Raw genomic sequence first — 26557 nt, 5'->3', positions numbered from 1 at the left:
TCTTAATCGGTGAATATATACTAGTGCAAAACTGAAGTAATGCAGTGATAAAGTATATAGCAATGTAAGGCAATGCTACAAATACAGTGGAAGATTACTTTAAACTCAAAAAAAGATTTGTTTGCTGCTAAGGTAGTAAAAGGGGGCCAACTGTTAGAGAGCTGTAGTATACTAATTAAACAAATACCCACAGAAATATCAATATTATCTAAAATCATTTGTTTTACAAGGGTTTTGACATGCTTCATGGTGAAACAACCAAAGTTTAATTATTTATTCATGGATTAGTATAAAATATTTCTAAGTAAAATCAATACTGTGTTTTTATTAAGAACAACATTGTCTTTCCCTGCAGAGAAACAAAATACACTGTAAGAAAGGAACTGAAGAATTACGTAAGAAATTGATAGCTAGTGCTAAAACACATCACTATGGACAACACAAATAGTTTCTACTCATTTGTATTTAATCATGTGTCTGCTTTTTGTTCTCCTTTTTTCTTCATTTTGGGGCCTGCCTTTCTTTCAGCAAAGGACTGATCCTAAAATCATCTCAGGGCTTAATTTACAGGTGACAATATTTGCATGTGTATGACACATTTAGTGAGATCCCTGAAACAAACACACTCCTATGAAGAGGGTGGAGTGCAGGAACACACATGAGAAAGCTGTTTGAGTCAATCAATATAAAAGAGAATCAATACTTTTATTACTGGCAACCAAACGTGGGTTTTGTAGAAGTGCCGTCTCAAAGGGCAGGATGTTCAGGCTGATCTAGAAGAATTAGACAGGTGTTGTGGTTTAACCCTAGCTGGCAACTAAGCACCACACAGCCAGTCACTCGCTCCCCCCCGGTGGATGCATGCAACTCATCACGGGTTACAACAATTTTGAGGTACATCTATTACAGTCCTCACCCCTGGTCCCTTTGGGCCATGTTATAGGGTTCAACATTGCAATGAATGCCTCTCCTTGCCCCTGCTCCACCTTGGACTTATCCACAGACTGCAGTCCCTTAGGGCTGTGCCTGCTCCAAGTGGAGCTTTATCTGTGTGCAACAGTCTCTCTAGGAGTATACTTCTGTGACATAGACTTATCCACAGCCACAGATGCTTTGAGGTGTACCTTCTCCAGCATGGACTTATCCTTGGGCCACAATCGCTTCAGAGGTATACCTGCTGCAGCACAGACATAACCATGGCTACAGGCACTTTGAGATATACCTGCTCTGACGTGGGCCTATCCATGGTCACAGACACTTCAGGGTTTCCTGCTTATGCACATGTCCTGCATGGACATATGCACAGGTCACAGTCCCTTTGACTTGACTTCACACTGGAATTCCAGCCTGTCCAGTACAGCAGCACAGAAACAGCAGCCATGCCCTGGCCACCTGCCAGCCCCAGCACATTGCCATTGATGTTATCAGAATGTTCCCAGACACAGCAAGGTAAGACAATAAGCAGCACAGCAAGCAGTGAAAGCAAAAAGCAGCCACTAACGAACATGAGACTCTAAGTTACATCAAAGCAAGCAAGCCCCATGGCAAACATAGGAGCCTGCCAATTGCTAACCAGCAGTAACAGCTATAAATTTGATCTAGCACATTCCAATCAAATTTGTCATTATCTTGAACTCTTCAAGCTCCAGGTTAGGTACCAAGAAGGACTGTTGTGGTTTATTCCTGGCTTTCAACTAAGACCCACACAGCAACTTGCTCACCCCGCCCCCCACAGTGGGATGAGGGACAGAATCTGAAAAGTAAAATTGAGAGAACTCATGGGCTGAGATAAAGAGAGTTTAATAGGTAAAGCAAGAGCTGCACGTGCAAGCAAAGCAAGGAATTAATTCACCACTTCCCATGGGCAGGCAGGTGTTCAGCCATCCCCAAGACAGCAGGGCTTCATCACACCTAACAGTTACTTGGGAAGACAAAACGCCATCACTCCAAAGGTGTCCCTCCCTTCCTTCTTCCCTCAGCTGTATATGCTGAGCATGGTGCCATATGGTATGCAATACCCCTCTGGCCAGCTGGGGTCAGCTGTCCCAGCTGTGTCCCCTCCCAGCTTCTTGTGCCCCCCAGCCTGCTCGCTGGTGGGTGGGTGAGGAGCAGAAAAGCCCTTGGCTCTGTGTGAGCTGCTCAGCAGTAACTAAAACATCCCTGAACTATCAACACAATTTCCAGCACAAATCCGAAACATAGCCTGCTAGCTACTATAAACACAATTAACTCTGCCCCAGCCAAAACCAGGGAAGCTTTTATGATCGTTCCTACTCTTTGCTGTGCAAACCTGCAGCTTAACACAGGTTCAGTTGTTAATACGGAAACAAAAGTGAAGAGGGATGACAAAAGCATTCTGAACAGCATGACAAAAAATGGGAAAGAAAAGGGGAGACAAATGTTTTCCCAAAATACATCACTTGAAATATGTATGAAATGAAAAGACTTGGTCAGTGAAGTTGGAAATGATGAGAACATCACACTGTTTTTTTGGTTGTACATGGTAAAGCTGAGGAGCTATGTAGAAGGAGAGCATCTGTTTAGGATAATGAGAGATCACTGGAAAATAATTATTATAAAATGAGGAAAAAAAAAAAGTCAAGAGAAAATTCAGTGTGTATTACTGTCAGTAGTTAACTCAGGAAACCTGTTCAGTAACCTCCAAAAGATATCTGTCCATTGTTGATTTAGGGCATATCTGACTGCATTTTTAATAGAAGTTGTAGTTTATTAGAGATGTCTCATTTTTGATACAACAAATAAACATGTGACAAAAAACATTAAGCCTATTTAAAGATGAGCACCATTCAACATTCAGGCTAATGTTTACTTTCTCTTTTTAATCATTCTCTGAGACCTGGTGCCTGATAGCATTTTGATTTCTGTCCCTCCAAAAACCTGGTCCTTCCAAAGAACTGTACTTCTCTGGCAAACTGTTGTCCCTTCAAGCCCAGTTATTGTAAACTCCCTTTGGAACGTATGTAGGTAATGAAAAAAGAACGTTGTGATTAACCACCTTTCCTATTTTCCACTACTTTGTGAAATGAGGTTCTGAAAGAGCTTTTCCAAATGGGATCTCCCCCATTTTCAGTCCCCTAAGACAATGTAAGAAAGCAGTGGTTATCGCTGTCATGATATCTGTCCTGGTATCTAGCTTTAAAGAGTACCATTTAAAGAAAAAGGAAGATAAAAAATGAAAAATCTCCCTGCCCCACAAACATAGAAGTTACCTATAGAACTAATTGCATTGACCAAGTGTTGACTCCTGCCATTCCAAATACTAAATACCTGAGTTTTGGCTATCCAGAATGATTAGCTCACATCCAAACCTTTACCTTCATAGCCCCTACAGGAAGTCCAAAGGACTATGTGGTGCCTAAAGAGCATAAAGGGGTGGTACTATCACACTAGTCCAACAAGAACATTTCATGTGCTACCATGCGACTCTGGATCAGCTCCGGGGTGTTCATTCTTCTTCAGCTGTCAGTAGCTTTAGTACTGTGAAATAAGATCTTCATGACTGCTTAGGCTCTTCTGTAAATTCCTCTCTACTCTGTCCTGCAGATTCATACCACAAAAAGCATACAAAAATCAAAAGAAAAAATGAAACAAAGGAGAATCTATATAACAATTCTTTATCCTATGACCACAACACTTGCTTACTCTCGGACAGATTTTGTATGTGTGTGCATGTGTGCATGTGGGTGTGCTCACATGTATGTTTTCTTAGATAAGATAGTATAAAGTGTGACCCTTTCTTGATAAGGTTCTTTCTGTATATTCTCTTTGCCCTTTCCCTGCAGTAATATTGGTTAATTATCATTTAACTGGGGATTACATTTCAGATAATACAACAAAAGCCAGCAGATAGCTTTATAGGTATGAAATACTATAATTCATATATACTAAAGTAATGAGAGCTTGGTTGTGGAATATTTTTTTTTTTTTCTGTTTTCTATGATTAGGAAAACAATATTATTTTTTTAAATCAGTCTTCAAACTCATTGGCTGAAGTGTCTCTCAGGGTAACAATCTGAGGTCTGAGCGGAGACTGGAGCACATTTTACATTTTAATATATTGTATATGAGGGAAAAAAAATAATCTTTGGCCTGTAAAATTTACCACATAAATAGAGAAGACAAAGACTTTAAAGAAAACAGGAACAGAAAAGGGAAGGAGTTTCATAAAATCACATCCGCTTTCAAAGTTCAGCTTTCCTACAAGATCAAGATATCCTACATGACTAGAAGAAACAACCACCTGTGTGTCACCATCCAGGTCTCACAGAGCACGGTGAGTAGCTCTTGAGTCTATGTAAAGAAAACAGGTAGGGAGGCCAGGGGAGAAGTAGGTGTATCAAGGAAAGATTGGCATGAAAGTCTTCCCTGGCACTTCCTCAGAGAATTTCAGCACCAAAAGTAAGTGACACAAGTCATTAAAACTTTGAAAAAATGTATTTGTGACAAACAGTACACAATCTCCCACAGTACGCTTTTCCATACTGACAAATACTTTCATAAGTTTCATCAATCAGATTTGTTGCATCTGATGATGCCACAAGACGCTAAATTTTTACATTTTAAAGAGTTTAAGGGGAGAGAGAACATGTTCAAGGAAGGCAACTCCAGTAAGAATTAACGAATATATTAAACCGATTCTCTCAAAGTCCTGAAACATAAATTGTCAGAGGCAACATATAGAGAAATATAGACTAATACTACAGATGTGGAGATAAACGTTGTCAAAGAAGTACCAAACTCAGCCACAGAAGCCCATAGCACTTGGCTCTAAGAAAATGCTAAATTGAAAATGAGAGTTCTAGGTCTGAGTGTCTTGAAATAAGAAGCTTTCTTTGGTCATTTGTTTGCCTTACATTCTAGAAAACACTACTTAATCTGAAAAAAACCCCACAAACCCCAAACCAAAAAACAACCCTTACAAATGCCAAAACCCCCAAAGCAAATCAGGAAAACTGAACACACACACTCACATGCACCAGCAAGAAGGTATCAAAGTTATCTAACAAATCATCAGCTTCTCCTACTTGTACTCACAACTCAAAATTTTGACTTAATATTATTTACGTTTTCTGTTATGGCTATTTGATATAAATCATGGGTCAGATCTCTGCTTTATACATCCAAAAAACAGGCCAATAAGCCTTGGAAGGTTATATGCAATATAAACACGGTCACAGCTTATGACAAACTCTCTTCTTGTGCTATCCTAGAAACCTTACTCTGTCAGGGAGTTTATGTTTATATATGCACACTTATTTTGAATACTGACAATACAGCACAACAGCAAGATATGTCAGGTTGTTTTGTTTTGGGTTTTTTTTTATGTATGTTCAGCAGCTGAAATGGACGTAATAATGTGTGTGTGTGTGTACCACACAAGTGCCTTTCATGCCTGATGGAGCCTGACTAATCTGAGCACTCTAGGACTGTGTCACACTTTCAGGTTACCAAATGTTCACTTATTGTAAAAGGTTGATTGTCAGTGTAAGAACATACCCTCCTCAGTGTATGTAAATATTTGGGGCTAAATTGAAACAACAACAACAACCAACAATAACAACAACAAAAAGAACCCAAAGCAAAAAACTCCCAAATCCAAAACCAACAGTAAACACAACACCCCCCCCCCCCCCCCCAAACCAAAACCAAAACCAACAGTAAATGCATCTACCACGCATCCTTAAACCAGTGAGAGTGACAGGAGCAAGGAGCAATAGTGAGAGTAATTCTGGAAAAGGCATCCCCCCAGAACTCTAGCAAGCTCTCCGTGGTCCATCTGCCTCCCAGCCTGCAGCCAGAATGCAGGGCTTGGCTGAGGACAGCCTCACATCATTCAGGAGAGTCTGACTGCCACCCCGTGCGCCTCCACCGCCTTATGCCACGCACTTAGGGGTGGGTGCTGCCAGCCCTGTCTCACTCCCTGACCCCACAAGCCAGGCACAGCCAGTCAGTGTATTTGCAATCTGCCAAAAATCAGCTTTGGGCACCTGGGTTCCCAGGGTCGTGGTACAGTTAAACCAGCAGGATTTGGAGAAGCTGACTGGGAGGCAAATGCATGTTTCTGTGGTTGCTCCCAGCTGTGGCACCTTCCTTTTCATGGCTAATTGGCTGATGCTTGTCATATGACCTGGCAGAGGTCTCTCAAGTGTTTTTGGACCACCATTGTTTGATTGGAAGGGAGAGCTGGGGGAGAGGTGGGTTTTGCGGTGCTAAAGGCCTTTGCTGTAGTGCATGTGCTGCTCCACCTGCCTGCTGTTTTGTAACATTGAATATTTCATATTTCTCAGCTATCTGTTCTCCCAGATGCAGCCTCAGAAATGACATTTGCCACAGAAGTCTAGAGACCAGCTTTCAGAACGGAGATGGCACAGATTGTCAAAATTATATTTATTAATAAAGATACCTGTCTCATACCCTTTTTTTCCAAACATAAAGGAAACTCATATTGAGATTCTCCAGTATGTTCTCAGCACGTTGGCTATAACTTTACTCCACCCATGTGGAGTGATTTTACAAGTTGCCCTGCATAATGAGGGCATTACTTGGAGAAAGCTGCTGAAGTAGATTCTATACTGAGATGTTTTGCAAAATAAAATAAAAATGGATTGCATTTATTTGGGTTTTAACTTCAGTTAACTCACTGCTTAAAATGTGTGGTTTAAAGACATACTGACATATTTAAAGACATAAAGCTGGATGGATTGATCCTCTTCAGTGTTTTGAATTGTGTATTACAGACCAAAGTCATGTTTCTTTGGAGTGTGCCTAAGGACAGAATTTGGCTTTAATGATATACTTCTGGGCAGTCAGGCATTTAACCTAAGAACTGTGTTGTCAGAGAAGCTATTTGATGGTGGGAATTTTTATGAACAGATAATACAACACTCTTTGGTGTTACTTCTCACACAGTCCCTGTAAATCAGGAACAACTGCTTTATTGAAGTGAATGGAGTTAGATCATCACAAAGATGGTGTAAATAAGGGAAAAATTAGGCCCATCAAATTTGAATACTTACTTTCAACGTCACATTTTAAGAGATCATTAGCCTTCAATTTTCAGTAAGGCTCTGCACTTTCACACTGAGGATACCATTATAGACATTGCCATAATTCTCAGAAGAGGCTATTGTATCTACTAACAAGCACACAATTTAATGCAGCCCTATGAATACAATATTGTCCACTTTTACTTGCCCACCTGGAGTATGTATTTCACTGCTCAACATGCTTTTAACAGTGCTCTAACTGCTGGGTTCTTTCTGCTCTGAATTACTCAGTCACCTGCAAATAATAATTAATCCTGTTACAAGTCCAGGGAAGTTTTTGCATATTCCTCAGTACTGTTAAACCTCTTAACACCATCAGAAGTTCTCAATATTTCTAGACTCTGAATTAAACTTCTACAAGAAGAGATTGCTCTATTTTCTGTGAGAAAAATCCTGTGAATATTATTTTTTCATACAAACAGAATTGATCCACACCTGAAACAAAATGTATTTCTATTAGTTTTTAGCATCCCTAATACATTTGTTTATTGCAGGTTTTATTCTGAGTCATATCAAAACCACAGGATTGAAGTTGTCATGAGCTGCATTTTATCAGCATAAATGAGAGGTTTTTGCTGCTTAGGGTGATTATTTCAGCTCAAGCTGTGACAGTTCTGAAAAGAATGATTGCACATATATTAGGAAAAAAATAATAATATTTAATTTTAGAGACCCTGCAATGCAGTCTTCCATGTGGATTTTTTTTCCTTTTAATCCTTCTACATGACAGTAATTCATTATTTTGTTAGTGTGAGTTTGCTGAGCTGAGAATGTATGTGATTTCATGTAACCATCCAGCCGTTTGTGTAGTCTTCTAATTATTTTCTGATATTCTAGGAAGAAAACCAAGCAATTATGTATTTGGAGCAAATGCACATGGCTTCATTATTCGCTATTTTAAGCTATTTAGTTTTGTGAGTCTGGGGAGTTTGCAGGGCTTAAAATAAAGAGAAGGAAGCAATCAAACATTCTGTTTGGTGATGATTCATTTAGTCAAAAGCCCATGACAAAAAATGTATGGTTGAGAGGAACTCTGCCGTTTACAAAGGTGACTTGAGGCACAAAATACAAAAAGGTTTACAGTGATGTTACAACCTCTTTATACTACATTAGCATTGCAAATACTTCCAGACAGAATCACATTTTCTGTTCAGGTCATATTCTCAATACAGATGTATATGATTAATCACTCACGTGGTCCTTTTCCTTCAGTGAAAGCCCAGATTCACAGAGAAGAGGTACAATTTATAGGTCAAGGAATAGAAAATACTAGTAATAGTAGTAGCAACAGTAGGATTAGTAGTAATAGTATAGTTATTTCAAAAATAAATAAATAAATAAAAGCACCAGAAACAAATCAACTGTAGCTTTTTCTTAAGCTTCAGGTACTTTGCATCTCTCAGGTAGAGTATGGCATTCTTAGACCTAGGATTTCTGATATGACTTCTGCCTTATATTGGAAATTTCTATAGACAGGTGGGCAGATTCTAACTTTACAAGTTATCTGTTTGCAAAGTATTCTTTATCGGTATGTCAAAGTCAAAGCTGGAGTAGGGAACACCTTAGAGATGTTAAACTTAATAATATGTTTGTGTCCTGTTCTTTGAAGTCGAACAGTTCCCAGAACATATATCCAACTGATGTATAACAACCAAAAAAATAGAGTATTGTTTTATGGCTAGCATTGGCACCCTACTCAAACTCACAAACAGTATCTAAGATTGATAAATTCTCAAAAAAGACCAAAACGAACCAACCAACCCAATCAACCAACCAAAAAACAAAACAAAACAAAACCCTAAACTCCAAAAGTTCTTTCTTATGCTAAATGTCTGGAGATGCAATCTCTCTCAAGCATATTTCCTTTCTCACTTGATTGCCTGCCTTGATATATATGATTTAGGATTTCTTTAGGTCAAATAAAAATAAAGTCATTTGGCCAGCAAAATAAATTTAAAGTGAAACTATGCATTGTCTGGTTGTCTGGTTTTGTTGTTTTGTAGTGCCAGAACAACCCACATACATATTTGGATTGAAAAATCAGTTTTAACCAGAAATTTTTATAGTCAGCTAAAGATACATGGTCTTTGTACTGAAGACAACCTAGGCCTCCCTCAAACAGAACTGGAGATTCTAATATTTCTCAAAGCATAAAAAGTATTAATTCAAAACATTTTAAAGATCCTTAGACTGCAAATCCAACTATGAAAACTACAATTCCTGCCAGCAGTGACCTACAGTGATTTGTTCAACCACAAACACTGAAGACGACTTGTATCTAGTTGAGGCTTGAATACAACATACAGGCATCAGAAACAATACCTGAAATGGAGTATAATAGAAATATGACTACCAAAATATTCATCCTAACATATGCAACCAGTATGGACAGGCCCTCATAACAGATTATGGTTTTGCAAAGCCATAATCATCTGAAAACAGCCTTTGAGTAGGAAATGTTTGTACCTACATAGCTACCAGTTCCATGTATAATACAGGAAGCAGTTTAGCAATTTACCATCTGTATTTTACCATGGTTAAATGAAAGACACACAAGCCGTATAAAATGCTAGTGCAACCAGGCAGAATAATAAAGGATTAATATTATCCTTTCCTACTCGCATAGGCAGGTTTACAGGGAATTCTTTTTCAAAACCAGAGTTAGATTGAAATACTTAAAGTGCATTTTGCTTTGACAAGTGGCTGTGAAAATGCCACATTGGATCTTTTTCTTAATGATTCCTGGATCAGATGTGCAGTTTTCAAATTAGGCATCAAGTTAAATGTGGAGAATTCACCAAGTCATGGGATATGTTTTGTTTCCTTTTAGATTTTGTCTCATTGATGCTCATGGAACTTTAAAGAATTAATAAAAAGGAATATCAAAATTACTTCCAAGGTTGATATACAAAAAGAAGAATTCTCACCATGTATTTTCTGTGTAGGCCTGAAGGGTTAAATGATAGCACAGAAATTAAGTCCTGTGTGGGAAAGGAAACAAAATTATCACTTTTTAAAATTTTGATTTTCTGCTGAATCTTGGAAGTAGATGATTGCATTGTTTGCATGTGATATTGCAATCTTATATATACATTCAGTGCCACTGATCCTATATGGTTAGCTAGGAGAAACCTATACAAAACAAGAGAAAAATCTATGAGAAGTACAGTGACATGAGTTCATAAAAAGTGAAGGATGCAGACAATAAAATCTAGTCCAAGGCAAGCTCTTAATCAAAAATATCACCTCCCCAAACAATCTTCTCTTGGTGTAAACCTATAGCAGCTCCACTGACATCAGAAAAGTTTGGTCTTCCAAGATGCTTTGACCTGTCCAAATGCTCTTTCTTTCTTTATTCCCTGGTACAGCTAATGTCTCACATTAGTAATTCAATCAGCGAGCAGTTAGAACTATGTAGTTTTCTCAGCCACTTCTGTACTGGATTTTTGGACCAAAAGTTTAAATACAGACCATCCTATAGAAGCAAAACAAAACAACAAAACTGAATATGAATCTAAACTCAGAGAAATAAAGTTTTGGTTGGAGACATTCAACGTTAATTCCATCTGATATATTATAGCTGTGGGGGAAATGAGCTATCAAAGATATTTATGGAATAGTCTAAACCCGCCATATATGTAGTTTAGGGGGAAAGAGAAAAATATGAATTATTCAGTAAAAAATGAACACTTAAGTAAGAAAATAACATTTCAACCTTTTCTGAAATTAAAAACTGTGGAAGCCTCTCATAAATGAACTATGAACAAATTTATTATGGGTAAAATAAGATATTTCATTAGTAGTCAGAAGCCATTTTATAGAATCAATACCTTATATAAGAATTGATATAAACAAGGAAATGGGATGCAAAAGTGATATGGCGGTACACAGCAAGTTTAACATAAACCAACTTGTCACAAATAAAAAAAGAAAGAGAGATCACTTAGGGAAGAAGTCATCAACAGGTTTTGCTCTTATAATGTCATGGAGTTGAGATGACAGGAAATAATATTTCGCTATTAGAAATGTAGAACACAATAAAAGTTTGGCAAGGTTACTACAATGCACGCAGTACTGATATATTATTTTTATTGAAAAATAAGATGTTCTCCAGAGAAATTGTAGACGTCCCATCTCTGGAAACATTCAAGGCCAAGTTGGATGGGGCTTTGAGCAAGCTAATCTAGTTGAAGATGCCCCTGCTCATTACAGGGGCTTGAACCAAATGATCTTTAAATGTCCCTTCCAACCCAAACCATTCTATGATTCCATGAGTCTATGAAACTTCAGCATTTATGACCAATGAGACCCCAACCACAACATGCATCCCCTCAATTACTTCTTTTTAAAAGGTACTTTTTAAGAGACTGTGAGGTTTTTGTATGTTTGTTTGTTTTGTTTTCTGTTCAGAAAATACTTCTGCTAAACAAAAGCTCCAAGTGGAGGGTTCCTGGACAGGGAAGAAAATTATTTTTTCTAATTACATTTTCATCTATCTCATCAATAATCTTACCTTGTCAATCTTACCAATGCAAACATTACTTTTTTGTGCCATCAAGGTACATTAGGTTTTTAATGTGCAGTGATGGGATTTTAACAAATTATTCTATCTCTCATTTTATATGATGAAGCTGCTGTCTTCTATTATAGAAGAATCCCTTTCTAATATTTCAACTTGATCTTGCAGTAAGACTGTTGCATCCACAAAGACTGCTAGTTGATTTCACAATGGTCTATTTATTAAGTTACATTGCTGTATCAGGTCTGTATCCATTTTTAATCGGCATGTTTGTTCAGAGGGAAAGAGAAGAGAATCCCAATAATTACCTAGTCAGTTTTTACATTTCCAGATTGGTATTTATGTATATCTCAGATGTCACCTCACCTGCATAAAATATTTTCTCTATTGATAGCAGAATTTCATTCAAAATGGGAAAACAGCCTAATAAATCAGAATTCTCATCCAGAAAGTTTTCTAAAGAGTTCTTAACAAACAGCATCAGCAGTCAAAGGGAGAACTATGGCTGGCCTTTATTTCTCTACTTCCTCTCTCATTTCACTCGTAGAGAAAGGCATTCTCAGGATATGAAGCAATTCAGAGTAAAAACTAATAGACAAGAGGTTATAAAATCGGGTATTCCAGTAGTACACATAACCAGGCTGGCTAAGAGACATAGATTAAAATGTAGTACTTTTGTCATGCACCATGTTCAATGTCTCAGTACCTCCATGTGACCCACCATACAACACATCACAACAGAAACAGCTTGTGAAAACATGCTTTTTCAAATTTAGCCTGAATTAAGTAGCAGCCACAAGAGTGTAGTTCAACAGTGGAACAGGCTTCCTTGAGAGGTGGGCAATGCCCCTAACAACCGTAACTTTTTGTCAGCCCTGAAGTGGTCAGCAGTTGGACTACGTGATCATTCTAAGTCCTTTCCAACAGAACTTTTCTATTCTATTCTATTCTATTCTAGTCTAGTCTAGTCTAGTCAAGTTTAGACTATTATTCTATTTTAAATTGGATGATTCCTCATTTGCCCATTCAGGTACACAAATTAGAGGTGAAGGAAGGAGAACCAGATTAAATTGAACCAATATAAAATAAAAGGTTTTCCTCTCTATTTATTCTGCATTAAAGCAAACAAATCAAAAAGTGCTGGATCCAAAATAAAAGAAAAGAAGAAAAGAAAAAAAAAGCCATTTGTATTACTTTTAACAAAAAATACTTCTGCTTCATTTAGGTTAATATTAAACCCCCAAAAAGCAATGGAAATGAAGTCATAGATTCAGATGTCTTTTACACATCTGAAATCAAAAGGCAGATTGGTGGTTTACTTTCATTGAACACCTCAGCAGTCATGAGATGGGAGAATGCATCAGAAGTTTCTCTAATTGTGAGGGTTCCATTTTCAAGAGAGAATACTATACCTACTGCTGCAAGATTTTTTGGAAGTGGGCTGTTCTCCAGCTCTCCTGCTGATACTGTTCCTCCTTGTTGAAATAGGTCAATCTTTACCAAGTGAAAGAGGAAGGGTGAGAATTACTTGATAATTTTGCAGATAGGAAGCTTACCTGTAAAACTGGACATTTCCAACTTGTCTCTACTTTAATGATTGTTCATATATATTATGATAGCAGATAAAATCCTGACAATTTTAAATATTGGGATGTGAAGTCCTACTAAAATGTTGAGCTTCAGCAAGCCAGTTGATTTTCTGCTATGAACAACACAACCCTGTTTGATACTAAAATGTCTAAATAAACATAAACAGTGATGCAGGAACCAGAGCTGCTTCACAAACTCATCAGAATATAGGCACAGATATGCTTACTGATACCCTGGAGTTACTGCAAGTGGAAACTTTCCAAAGTGTCTACATCAAAATAAAAGCTCTCACAAATACAAACGTGATTTACAGCTCATACTCTTGAATTTCTAGTAGCAATGATCCCTACACTTCTGATACTTGCATTTTTAATGAAACAGTTTGATAAATTCTTTTATTTTTAATGTACTTTTATGATCAGACTTACCTGATTTGGTTTAATATTTTGAAGGAAGGTATTGTAATAGTACTTACAAAACCGCAGACCTTGCTTGCTGCCTACCAGCTGTTAATTACCACCCTTTCCCTAAAGGTTACCACCCCAACAGATGAGCTACAGTAATGATGTGGCAGCTCCTAGTCCACTTCAGTACAAAGTCAGAGAGGTTGTTTAAAACACTGGAGTTAATTACCATTTACTATGGTTTATGGGTTATAAATGGGTGAGACTCAAACTACTACCCAAACATTTGTTGAGTCTGCTGGAGTACTGGTACTTACTTGGTCTCTTAATTGGGTTGCAACATATTCCAGTGTCTCCCTCTTGGCTTCTGTTGAAAAGACCAGACTTAAAACCTCAATTCGACCCTTGCAGTAGATTGAAGGCAGCCTTTCTCTGCTGTACTAATTGTTAGTAAGTAATGTCTCAAAGCACTTCAGAACTAAATAAAAATTCTCATGCAACTTCAGCGTATTTTTCTAATACACAAGAATGTGCTAGCAAACTGTTATCTAATACCACCTCCCACTATATTAGTGATCATACTGTATGTGATGACACATGTTCCTAGAGAAATCATGGGCATGCTGCAGGTGGGGGGATGAGAGTTCTCTGTGTATGCATAGAAATTTCACACTGCCATAAACCATTCCAGACTGGGGAAACAATCTCCACCCACACTCATTAACAGGGGCTCAAATCAAGATCTAGCACCACCTCTGGCATGCTTTATCGAGCCCTGATTTTGCAGTCCCATCTGTTCTTCAGAACTGCCAGTTCATCTAGCAACCAATCACAGTAGACATTTTTAGACTGTGAGAGGAGTTAGCTGGAGCTCTTAACAAATTGTTCCTGTCATCTACCATCAAGTTTCCCATTATCACTGACAGCAGGACCAACCCATGGCCAATACCCATTTGCACTTCCAGCTGAGAAAGTTCCCCCACAAAACTTCATTTAAGCTAAAACATAAATTTTGTTCAGCTGAACTACACAGGCTGAGGACTCACCCATCCCTCAACAAAAATGTAGAGAAGAACTGCATTTTGGTCCTGGAATTATGACTGAAGTAAATTTTATCAGATAGAATCAGCTTAGGATTCTCTTTCTACATTAAAAATTGGAGACCATAAATTACTGTGGGTTGAAGGCAGTATTTTCCAGCAGTTTAGCAAAATATCCACTTAGACTGATGTTTTATAAAGGTGCTTTAACATTCCTTGGATGCTTTGCTCCACACTCTCATAGGCCACTTCAAAAACCTAATCCATCATTAGCAAAATCACTGGATAGCCTGCAGAACAGAGCAGCGGCACACAAACTGCCTGCTGGTACTTAAGAAATGTACACAGGAACCGTCTGTGAACATCTGAGCCAACACCAGCCCCCAGTATGCTAGCTAGCATTCCTGCAGGACAGACCACAACTGCCAGGGACCAGTGATGTCCCAAGGCACTATTTGCTTTACTCATACAGACCTAATCACTGAGTCCAAAAACGCTGCTGAGCCCTTTAGAAAATGTTTGTGAATTGGCATGAAAATACTCTCAAATGGAACCACCAAGTTTAGTGGTCACTTGAAAACCTTGAACATTACTTCTATATATAATGATTGGGGTTTTTTTGCTAACAAGCTTGGCTTCTGAAGAAGTCCAAGTTTTTCTAAGCATGTTCAAACGCAAACAGATTTGGTTAAATATGGCTTGATAAAGTGAAGAATAGATATTATGCTATAGCATCACAGATTTCCACATCAGTGTTGAATATTTTTGCCAGTGTCTATGATAATACTTGTTTTGCATACAGCCCGTTCCTCTTCACAAATATATTTGCTCTATTTTCTCCTATGATAATAAGGACTAAACAACATTAATATTACTTTGTGACATGTTAAAAATAGGCTTATATTATTTTTCTGTCTCTACATTTTTAATTTTTATTTTATTTGACTCTCATTTTTATCTTCTCTTAATACCATAACATTTATTTTGAAAAGTCAGTGCAAATTTGTCCAGAAGGCACTCAGAAAAATAAAATAAAGGGAAGTCCACTAGCTATTTTTCAGATTCCGTTTATGGATCATTACCTTCTCAAAGATAAGTATTCTAATACTAAACTGAATCAGCACTTTGTAAAGGTTCAGATTTTGTTCTTTGCACAGCTCCAGGACGGGGAAATAGGAAAGGTGTCTTTAATTTTTTTTTTATTTTAAAGATGGCCAAAGACCATTTAAATTAATAGTTTAATGTGAAACAGCAGTACTTAGACCTTCAGTGGAAAGGGACCACGGGGTCTCCTACTTAACTTAACGAGAGATCACATTTTATAACACTTCCCACATAATACAATTGTCCGCGTGCTTCTCACACAACAGGAGTTACATTGATATGTTTGGGTAATGACAGAAATAGGAATAGTTGATAGGGCCTGAAGATCTCTTCTTCTCCAGATCTGAAGGGATGGAGAAGAAAAGAACCTGACAGCAGGTAATGGACCCAAAGGAACTGCTATGGCAAGACAAATTCACATGCTGTAGTTGCATCCCCAGCAAAAGCAGCATTCCAAATTGCTCCACTAGCCAGGAAACAGAGAGACATCTAAGCCACTGGCAAATATCTCCCCTCACTGTCATGTGGTGTCTATGTAAGACAAGTTAGTTGCAAATCAGCTGAGATTGGTCCTTTGTTCAGAGAGACTAATGCTCACTTATTGAAAACTGGGGTTCAACCCAGGTTCTGCTTTGTCCCACACCCTCTGTAGACTGCTCCTTGACTGTGTTTTTTGCCTCCTTCCTTCAGTTTGAAGAAGATACATTTATCAGTAGTCCTAATATTTATGGTGTGAAAAGTGGGATGTAATCACACTTGTTTATGTCTCTTTTGCTCGAAGGAAATGCATGTAGGGCAGGGGATGGTACATGGATTAATATTGTACATCAGGAGATCTGCTAGCCAGGCAAAGCAGTACATTCATTGCTGTTGGAACCTCGTTTTTGTTGTTGCAGACAATTTTTTCTTGCCTTGGTCTCTTTAATCTGTGGGGTCAATGAAAGTCTTTCTGTGACTAAGATGGTCCGTCTTTGCTCCCATGAGTAGTAGTTAATGAAAAAGTAGGATAGCAATCTATACAAGAGTTGAGGAATGTTGCTTTTGTAGTGATTAGCCATTGTTTCTTAGTCAGGTTTCCATCTCTACTAAATGCCTCCAGCAGATACGAAGGGAAGCATTCAGGTCAAAATCAGGTGATATCAGAGTTCTGATTGAACAAAACTATACGCTTCACATTTTCCTCTGTAACCTAGTATTGCAGAGAACAGAATCTGGGAAAGCACAGAAAAAAGATACAGCTCAATGCAGCAATCAGGCTCACTTCTAAATGCATAATGTAGATGATATTGAGGTGAATACCCACAAGGAAATCTGAATAAGCTAGTTCTGGCATTTAGATATTTACTGATTCCAAACTGTCTTTGTGAAAACTGCAATTTAAAGAGCATAGACGCTTAATTCAGTATTCCCTGAAATGCAAAAGAAGAGAAGCATGGTATCATTTGACTGATTTATTCTGCTTCTTTCTTCAAGAGTGTCTGCATTTTATTCTCTTGAGAAGACTTGTATCTTTCAGAAAAGCAGACTGGGAAGCTAACCAGGTATTGTCAATGCACCATCACTGTGCAGCTGGGAATGAATTTGATGAGCTGATTCCTGGTGACACAGCTTTTAAAATACAGGTAATGTAAATGGTAAATCTATACAGTTGTCAATAGTTTTGGAAAGCTTATTTGTCATCACCAAAAAGTTTAGAAGCAGACCAGCTAAAGTTTTCTCATTACTGGATGGCATTTTGCAGCAGATAATGTCAGCTTGCTGGGCTAACACTAGAAGCAGTTAGCAGTGTACACAGTGGGGTGGTGAGAGAATTAAAACACCCACAGACCCAAATCCAGATCCAAATCCACATTGGAATAGTTTTAAAATTCAGTAGCATGCAGCTGCAGTGGTTTGTTCCAAAATATTTAGGTATTTACTATTAATGTATCAAATTTACTTGGAGTTATTGAAGCCTACAAAAGAGAAAATCATTCATTACATACATTTATGAGATTAAAATCTTGCTTCATGTTTCTGATATATAGTAAACTGTGCATAGAAGCAATGGGATATTGTTTCTAATGGTCCTAACCATGCCTTGCTCTGTACTGGGTAAAGTGACATGAAGATTTATGTTCCCAAATGTTACTTAAAGAAAGCTGCCTTCAAATGCAGAATCAGTTGCTGTGTCACATTTTCATGGTAGTTAAATGATGCTGTAGGAATGAAATACAGATTATGCTCTTTGTCCTTGAGATATGACAGCTCCTCAACTAAGGTATCGTTACGGCTGCTGTAATGTGTACCTGAAGATATGATTTAAATTACTTTAGAGTCATGGGTCACAAAGAGCACTTTGATGCCTTCTTCACTTAGCTGCATCAGCTGATTAGTCACAGCCAAGATTCGTACGAGGAGACCTGATGTCTCACCTAAAAAGCAGGAAGATGCTTCTTCAAGGGCTCTAATGTGAATTACAAGCCCCAGCTACAATCAGCTCCAGGAAAAACTTTCTCGGTGTTCAAAGGTGTTTGGATCAAAGTGTTACTTTCTCAGTTTCTATCCTATCAAGCTTTGCCAATATGGTGACAAAAACTGTATGCCATCACAAAATTCTGATACCTTTTCCCACTGAAATTCAGAGGTCCTTTCCTAGGACTTACACTGAAAAATTACCTTTCTTTCTTTGAATATGAAGACATTACTAAATGTTTTGCTCTGAACATATCCTAGTGGGTTATCTATTTGGTTAAAATGCTATCAGTGCTGTCTGTTTTTTTGTTGTTTTTTTTTTTTTTTTTTTTTCCCCCAGTGTAAAATCTGCAGGAACACAAGTGGAATGGGAGCTATTGAGCAATGTGCTGGTCTTTCTTTGTTCCTCCCAGTCAAATGTCAGTCATGGTTTCAGAGTACAAAAGATGTGTGTCTGTGTGCACACCAACTGTTATTTAAAATAAATAAATAATTTCCACTGCAATCCATGAGTGTCTTTTTCTGCCCTCAGCTATTATGCTCTTCTGATGGTCTTGATATCCAGAGCTTAAGTAAACTTAGGAGTAAGTATGCACTTTATTTTTTCAGTCAAACAGACCCAAGCATAAACATATGACTAACTTATTCATATTCTTTTTCTATGAAATTGTACAGTCACATTTTAAAATGAAAATTAATAGGTGAATAGTCAGCTTCAGCCCCAGAGAAGCTGACCTCTGGAGCTTCTTACAAAATTCATACTCAAGGGTGCTTTGTGCTCCTTGTAGAACCAAGCAGCCTCCAAGTACAGTTAAATGGAGTCAGTCAGACACTGTTTCTGCTGGATTTCTCCCTCACCTCCTTGCATCTTAATTTCTTAATCTTTTTTCCCAACTCTACTGTCTGCTTTTTTCTTGCCATGTATTCCCAATTCTTCATTCTCCTTGCATTTCCATGCTAATTCTCTCTACTCATTTACCCAATCCTTCTGAAGCTACACAGTGACTTGTTCCCTTTCACTTTTTCTTTCAGAGTCATTTTTCTAATGATGGTGAATCTGGACATTATTCAAACACTAAAAATTATATGTTTTAATACTGAGAAAGATTTTTAAATATGGGAAAGAATAAAGATAAATCCTTGAAGACTGTCACTTTCAACAAATGCTGTTTCAGGTAAGGAAGATGTTACAAGAACCAACCATAGCATGCTCCTAAGCCAGCTTACTTCAGAAGGTGTCACAGCTGGATGGAAAACAGAATTGCTGTCCTCTGGGAAATTTTGTTGTTTGATGTTTTTTTTCCAGCTAGCATATTTCTCTTTGTTGGCAGCCAAAGGCAAGACTGTCCTTTGAATATATCTGTGGAGTTGATGGGGCATGGTGATGAGGACAGAAGATTACTTAATTCTCCTGTGGAAAAGATTTTGGAGCACCATGATGTACTGATACTAAATGCTCCAAACACTTTCCTGGGGCTACAACTCTTAGGGTAGTAAGCAAACACTGCTTAGTTTGCTAGAGCGCATAGTTCTCTTAGTCCAGGCAGCAAGAGAGAAAGGCACAAAACATGATGCTCCTGTAGCAATTAGTAGTGGCCTCTGAGAAGCAATGGAGGTCTGAGATTGCTTCTATACCCAACAGCTGTGGTAAAAATAGGAACCCTAAATCTTTACCATGCTCTGCCCCATATTGCTTCTATTTTATCTTGTATGTCATAATTAATGCTCCATTCCCTACTCCATTTGGAAATGCCAAATGTTCAGCATTTGCTCTGGGGTCCCAGCCCATATGAATAACCCAGTTATATATATATATATATATATATATATATTCAAGGGCTTCTCTACCTCTCTAATGCTGTTTTCCATGCACAACAGTATCAGAATTGGGACTGAAGGCAGAAAAGAAAATCTTATAGCACTGAAAGTTGTTAAGTGTCTATATAATAAGTATCAAAGACCCAGGCTTATTATTGGATGTAAGCATGACTAGATAGTTCATGTAAATTTAATTTTGTATGTGTATGAAGATAATTGATTGGGCATACGCATTTTCAGATCACATAACAATGAGGGACCAATTCTAATCTTAAATGAATAATTTGCAGTGTGACAAATCTTGAATATCTTGTTGCTGTCATTACAAAAGCCAGTTGCAAAGGGATTGTTCACTCATTGTCTGAAATTCCCTGTTCTCTATTTGCTTGAAAAATGAATTCAGGAATTACTTCTATGGGTGTAACACACTCATCTAACTTTCCATAAAATGCAACTGATTGAAAAAATACACCTAATTAGCAGAAATAATTTAAAGCCAACTGGCTTCTTGATGAAGGTAATCCCATCTCTCCTTCCATATGTTTCTTTTTTAATACAGCAGTGAAAGAACTGAAAAATTTTCAGTTTGTGCAATTTTGACTTTTTTTCTTTCTACCTGAGTCACAAAATGATTCATCATAGAAATCAAAAACAAAAAGGAAACTTTAAAGCACTGTAAGAGGTGTAGTGTACCTAGAAAGCAGTGCTCCAAAGACAATACTGGAACAGAGGAGTCCTGGAACTAACATTTCCATGAGACATTGTGGATACTGCCATAGCCATGACGTATGGATGTATGGACCTGTGTTAATTTTTCAGGGGTAGGTAAGGAAGAGAAGGAGTATTGCGGTAATGCTTAGGAGAAATGTGAGAACAGAAAGAATCATGGGCTAGAAAGATGAAACCTTCATTAAAATTGATGTACTTACGAAAGGTAATTCAGCAAAACTGAGAGGGTGAAAATATAGTTTTCTAACATAAGGTAAACAGCTGCCCTACCTGCTAGCCCTACCTTTTGATTTACGTCCTGCCACTTTAGATGTCAACCGGTTTGAAAGGCTGATGAAAATGGCAAGGAAGAGAGATAAATATCACATGGCTTGACAAATCAGCACACCACTCTAAAAACCGTAATGGGCAGAATGGACAAATGAAGAAAGAAAGGGTAAACCAAATTTTAAAAGAGTTAAAAAATTAAAAAAAAAAAAAAATAAATCATTGTCCAACAAATTACACAGTCAGAAATTGTGAGTTTGATGAAAAAGAAGAATTAACTTTTTCAAGCAGGAATTACTATCAAATTTCTGTTATTTGCTTTTTCAAATCACTTGCTTATGTTCTGGAGTTGCTCTCCAAAAAATATAAAAGGGAGAAATTTACCTTTAAAAATGTAAAGCTGAGATTCAGGCAATCTGTTTATTCCAGAACATAAGAGTTTATGAAAAGCACCTAGTGCTGAAAAATACATGAACAAAGATTTGGCAGAAGGAATGGGCAAAAGTCCAGTAAAAGAAGATGGATGTGCATGAAAGGTTTTATATTATTAATGCTAATGAATCTCAGCTTTGCCATTCTGGAGCTGTTGTTTACTGGCTGGAGGGTTTTTTTGGGGGGTGAAGGTTAACCTAGGTCTCATATGTAAAGACAAATTTTAAGGTTTTATTTTTTTCTGTGTTGACGAAAGTTTTGAATGGAACAGGTAAAAGGTACAAAGGGCATTTTAAAATTCTGTCAGTAATTGAAAGGAGCCAAGAATTTTATATAGGGCTACAGAGCTAAGAACTTTGTGGAATAACATGCTACTGAAAGTATGGGGAAGTTTAGGCATAGCTACGGAGCAAGAGTGAGTGTTGTGCTAGGTCAACTGAGAGCAGTAAAAAGAGTCTGTCCTTTAACCATTCATCAGGACCTTGGGTTTTTGACGTTCAAGAGCTTTAATTTGTTGTTCTGTCATTAACTCTTGTGGCATTGCATCTTCCTTTGTAATATGAGCTAAGTTATTTATTGCCTAAAAATAAAATAAAATAAAATTACCAAGCTGTGGTTTTATGTGCAACAGATATGAAATCTGCAAATCAGCTAGTGCAATGACAGGTCTTATATTCCCCGGGAATACCCAAAGGAATGTAATTTGCTTCCTACTTCTTATGCTACTTTCTGATCATTGGAGACCAACTGAATACTGAATTATTTTTGATCAAATAAAACATTTCATCTTTGACCTCCACATAAGGAAACAAAAAAAAAAAAAAGAATACTGTACAAAGGAGATCAGCACCAGAGGATAAGGATCTAACTAAGAGGTCAAGGAAAGGTTTATTTTATTTTCTTAACTTTCAGTATGGCACAAAAGTGCAAAACAGCAAATGTCTTCATGGGGAGCTCACTAGAGTCCTTGGCGAGTCTTCAGTGAATTCTTTTACGTTCTTGTCCCCCAGAAAGTAGCAGCAGATGTGTTCACCCCATGATACTATATAATTGCTCTGAAAAATACTATGAACAGAACGTCTCCATAGAAATTGTATTGTTGATGCCCTGCAACAACAAAGCAGAAAAAGCAGGGTCCCTAGGGATAAAGAATAAAATTCATGAAGACACCTAGGTGATTTAGAAGCCCAAGTTCCTTTTCCAAAAGTGAAGTACGTTTGTAAGCTCAAATCCTCAGAGGAACATCGGATATAATATATGATGCAGTAAACTCAGTGGTGCCACAACTAGACTGCTACCAGTACCTGAACTAGTAGATTTAAAGTTAGCTCACGTATCTGTGGTTGCAAGAGTACCCTGAGGGTTATTGACTCAAATGCCTAATTCATTTTTGAAAATGGGACTTGGGACTCTAAGCTGGTTTAGACCATTTGGAAACATTTAGGGTATGACTCAGCCTTGCAAGACCCAAAGTGCCTTTAACTACCATTGCCGTTAGCAGGAACTGGAAGTATCAGAAGAAAACCAGCAAAGCACAATTGTGAGAGTTAACAGAATGAAGACAAAGAGCTTGATTTTTTTTTTTCTTCTTTTTATGTAGCAACTGCTGTACAGTGTTTAATTTTTAATAAAAATTAAGATTAATTTTATCATATACTTACCTACAGTTGGACTCTGTGTAATCTTAAAGGTCTTTTCCAGCCTAAATGTTTCTGTGATTCTATGATTCTCTCTATAAGTATAGAGGTTAAACATGGTGGTTTTGTATGTCTGTGTCTATATACATTATTGATACTGCTAAGCATGACATGATATATCAAAAAAAGTGCTAAACGAGGTGTAAATCCAATGCACCTGTGCCAGGAACCTATGCATATAACAATTAATGGACCAAAGAAATACCACAGTAATGTCCATTCAGAATATTCCCAGTTACCCTAGATAATTAATCGTGGCTTCACCACCTTTTTCTGCATATTTTGTCTAAATAAAAGAAAGCCTCAAAAAATGACTATACCCTCAACAGTAACTTACACAGTACCCATGTATTGCTCAGCTTTGTCTTGTAGACTCACCAAAGGGATCAGATCAGAGGAATACAGTTGCTGATGCAACAGCAAGCTTACAAGAGGAAAGAAAACCTAAAGAATATGTTGTGGTTGTCATGTTCTGAATATGTAGGATTTTTCATAGCGAGAATACCTATGGTTTGCTCCAGTATTAACCCACAGCAACCATATGTAAGGATCACGTCAAGAATTTTTCCTTTTAGAGTGTGTACTATATCCTGAAGTAACTACATCTAAGCTATTGAAAGCATCACTTCAGCCTAATAATAAGAGTTTTCTATGATTAAAAGGCAAAGCACCTTGCAAGAAAGTCAGCTGTATTGTCTTGAAATTTGTTACCAAGCTTTAGCAAAACACAAGACAAGTTCTGGGTGTTACTTGGACCTATTTTTCTAATCTGTTGTTTTGCCACCTGCCCAACAAATTTTTGTTCTCAGAGGCTCCATCATACATTGTCTCCATCTGAAGTTCTTTCATAATGATTAATGCAAAATATTTTTGCTTTTCTACTTGGGTTCTTATAGAGTAATTCTTTTCTGGAAATTGAAATAACCTTCTGTTCCCTAAAGCTGCATTGGCTTTATGCATGAGGGACATAATCATATATTATTTGGCATGGTGACTTACTCCACCACATTCTGCAATAATGACTTTCACTGAAGTAGGCATGTATCTGTTGTTTCTTGTATTTCAGTTTGATGTCGTTGACACCAAAAATGTGTTTGACCAGGCTCATTTAAAGTGAAGGGTCCCTTCAGTATTCACATTATTATTTTTGTCACTTTCTTCTTTCTAATCTATCTTACAAAGACCTCATGTATTAATTTTTCTTTCAGTTAAAATGGCACAGGTCTGATAGTGCTTTCATTACCCAAACTGTTATTTCTCCCTCTGGCCTCACAAACTGTATTAAATGATGTTTCTTTGGGAGAGTCCAGCAATGACATTCTGAGTAATGTTTTGAACGATGGGTCTCAAATTGGATTTAATTTACATTTAATAAGACATGTATTGTATAGCAAATTAATTACAACTGATGGTTGAATGTGTTTTTTGAGAATTAATACTTAAGGAATTAATAGTAAGTTGATTATATGGAAAGTTAAGGAACATCAATTATATTTCTTTCCAGTAGTAAAGTAGTATTTGTTTGATGTAAGTTAATTAATTAATCAGGTTTAAAAGAACAACTATTTGAGCTCTGTAAACAGGCTTTCTTAATTAAAAATTAATTAAATAAAAGGCTTCACATAAAAATCAAATGGATTATTTTTTTTTAACTAACTCTTACGAATGTTTTTTCTACTGGTAATTTTTAATTTCATCAGTTCTGCTAGTGACTTCAAATTAAGTAATGTCAAAATAAATTTGTGGCCATAAATTTGCACTCAATCTACATTAAACAAGGGATAAATTAGGTATCATATTTTCAAGGTACGGTTCTTTGCAGAGTGTAGGCATTTTGTAGTATCTTTGGGCTACAATAAATCTAAAAGAAACTAACAAATAAGAAGAAGTTTTATTCTTTTTATGAGTTTTTTAAGGTATGCACTTCAGAGAAAATTTTATTCCAAAGTTTGGATTGCTTAGCCAAGTTAATTGAAATGATGTATCAGAAATACATCTTACTGTTTTAGTAATTTTATTTGTGGGTGGGGTTTTTTAACCCTCTGGCATTACAGTTCATTTTTTCATAGATTTAAAATTTCCCAACTGACCCTTATGTCATGTCACTTGTACTATACAAAACTAATAAAAATCTATTAAAATATTTTACATAGATATTCTATGAGCATTTCAGGAAGTGTTAACTACTTGCAGTACAATGGACCTAATCATTCATTATCTTGCTCCTTCTGCAGTCATTGGCCTTTGTGCAAAGTACTGGTAAACAAACTGTAAACCATGACAAAGTACTTTTGTAAATCTTTACCCTATTGCTTGTAGGTTTAAGCGAGTACTTAAGGAGGAAATAAAAGCAACCCCAACTGCTACAGTGTTGATCACACGGACTGGAGTGTCATTCTCATTCCTATATTCTGACAAGAAGTTTTCCAAAGTTTAATGTGTATATTCTTGAAGTGATACATGTGTATGGTATTAAATTGACCTTTTTCTTATTTTGCAGATTTGATCGGATAGCCAGTCCACTTTTTCTTCTATATGCTACTATAATGAGGCTATAAACAATGCAGAAGTCAAATGACCACCCAATCAAAGTACAGAATATTGAAAAGGTCATAAGAGTGCAGCTCGCTACAAAGATTCATTGAATATAAATTAGTCATTAAACTCCTGATACCTTGTTCCATTGACTGAGTAGTAATGAGAATGGAAAATGGCAGAAAATTAATCCCTTCTCATTAAAAATCTTGTAATGAGAATGTGGAACTTGGTAGAAATGTAACCTGTTCTCATTACAGTCTTCAGGAAAGGGTCTTTGTGGTCTTCTTCAGATGTCATAGCAGTGAGCTTTTCCTTCCTAATAAAATAGAACAGGGAATGTGGTTACATTACATACAACTCCTGCACTGGAAAATTGTCCTAAGATGCCATAACCTTTTCATTCATTGATTCTGGAATTTCTGCCCTATCTATATTTAATGTTAATGTGAACATACAGCTGTGTTAGCTATGTTTTCAGTGCTGCCTAAATCAGGTATAGGCTCATATCCCATTGAATTTCAGTGTAATTTGCAAATAAAGTTTCCTTAGTCTTTTGCAAAATCTGGCTAGAGTCAAGAGTAACATAAAATGAATATCCCAATGATGATTATCCAAATAAAAATGTGTAGACATAAGTTAATGAGTGCAGATTATCCATGGGATAAATACCAGGAATGTGCTTACACACCTACCCACATGCACACAAATTTCTGATAGAAAAGGACCTGTAGATTTCTATTCTCCATATAAAATTCTACTGTGCCCACAACATGTAATTAATCACAGTGAATTTTACACGCTCTTTGACTTTGAAGTGTATCCAGACATTTCTCTAACAGTATTTAGAATGTGAGAGCAGAAAAAGTAAAACGCAAATAAAATACTGCAACTAAACAAA

General features: G+C 37.0%; 1 protein-coding gene across 8 annotated transcripts in view; it reads left to right on the top strand.

Moving 5' to 3' along the window:
- The first annotated feature begins 20013 nt into the window (after positions 1-20013).
- The window catches only part of VSTM2A (V-set and transmembrane domain containing 2A), a 76511-nt gene continuing 69967 nt past the window's right edge, over positions 20014-26557 (top strand). For all 8 annotated transcript variants that reach the window (XM_080380020.1, XM_080380016.1, XM_080380019.1 and 5 more), the window contains exon 1: positions 20014-26557. This exon is cut by the window's right edge. The gene's annotated coding sequence lies outside the window, so the exon portion shown is untranslated.

This window comes from Falco punctatus, assembly GCF_963210335.1.
Source record: "Falco punctatus genome assembly, chromosome: 3".
Lineage (NCBI taxonomy): Eukaryota > Metazoa > Chordata > Aves > Falconiformes > Falconidae > Falco > Falco punctatus.
This window is presented reverse-complemented; position numbering and strand designations above follow the sequence as displayed.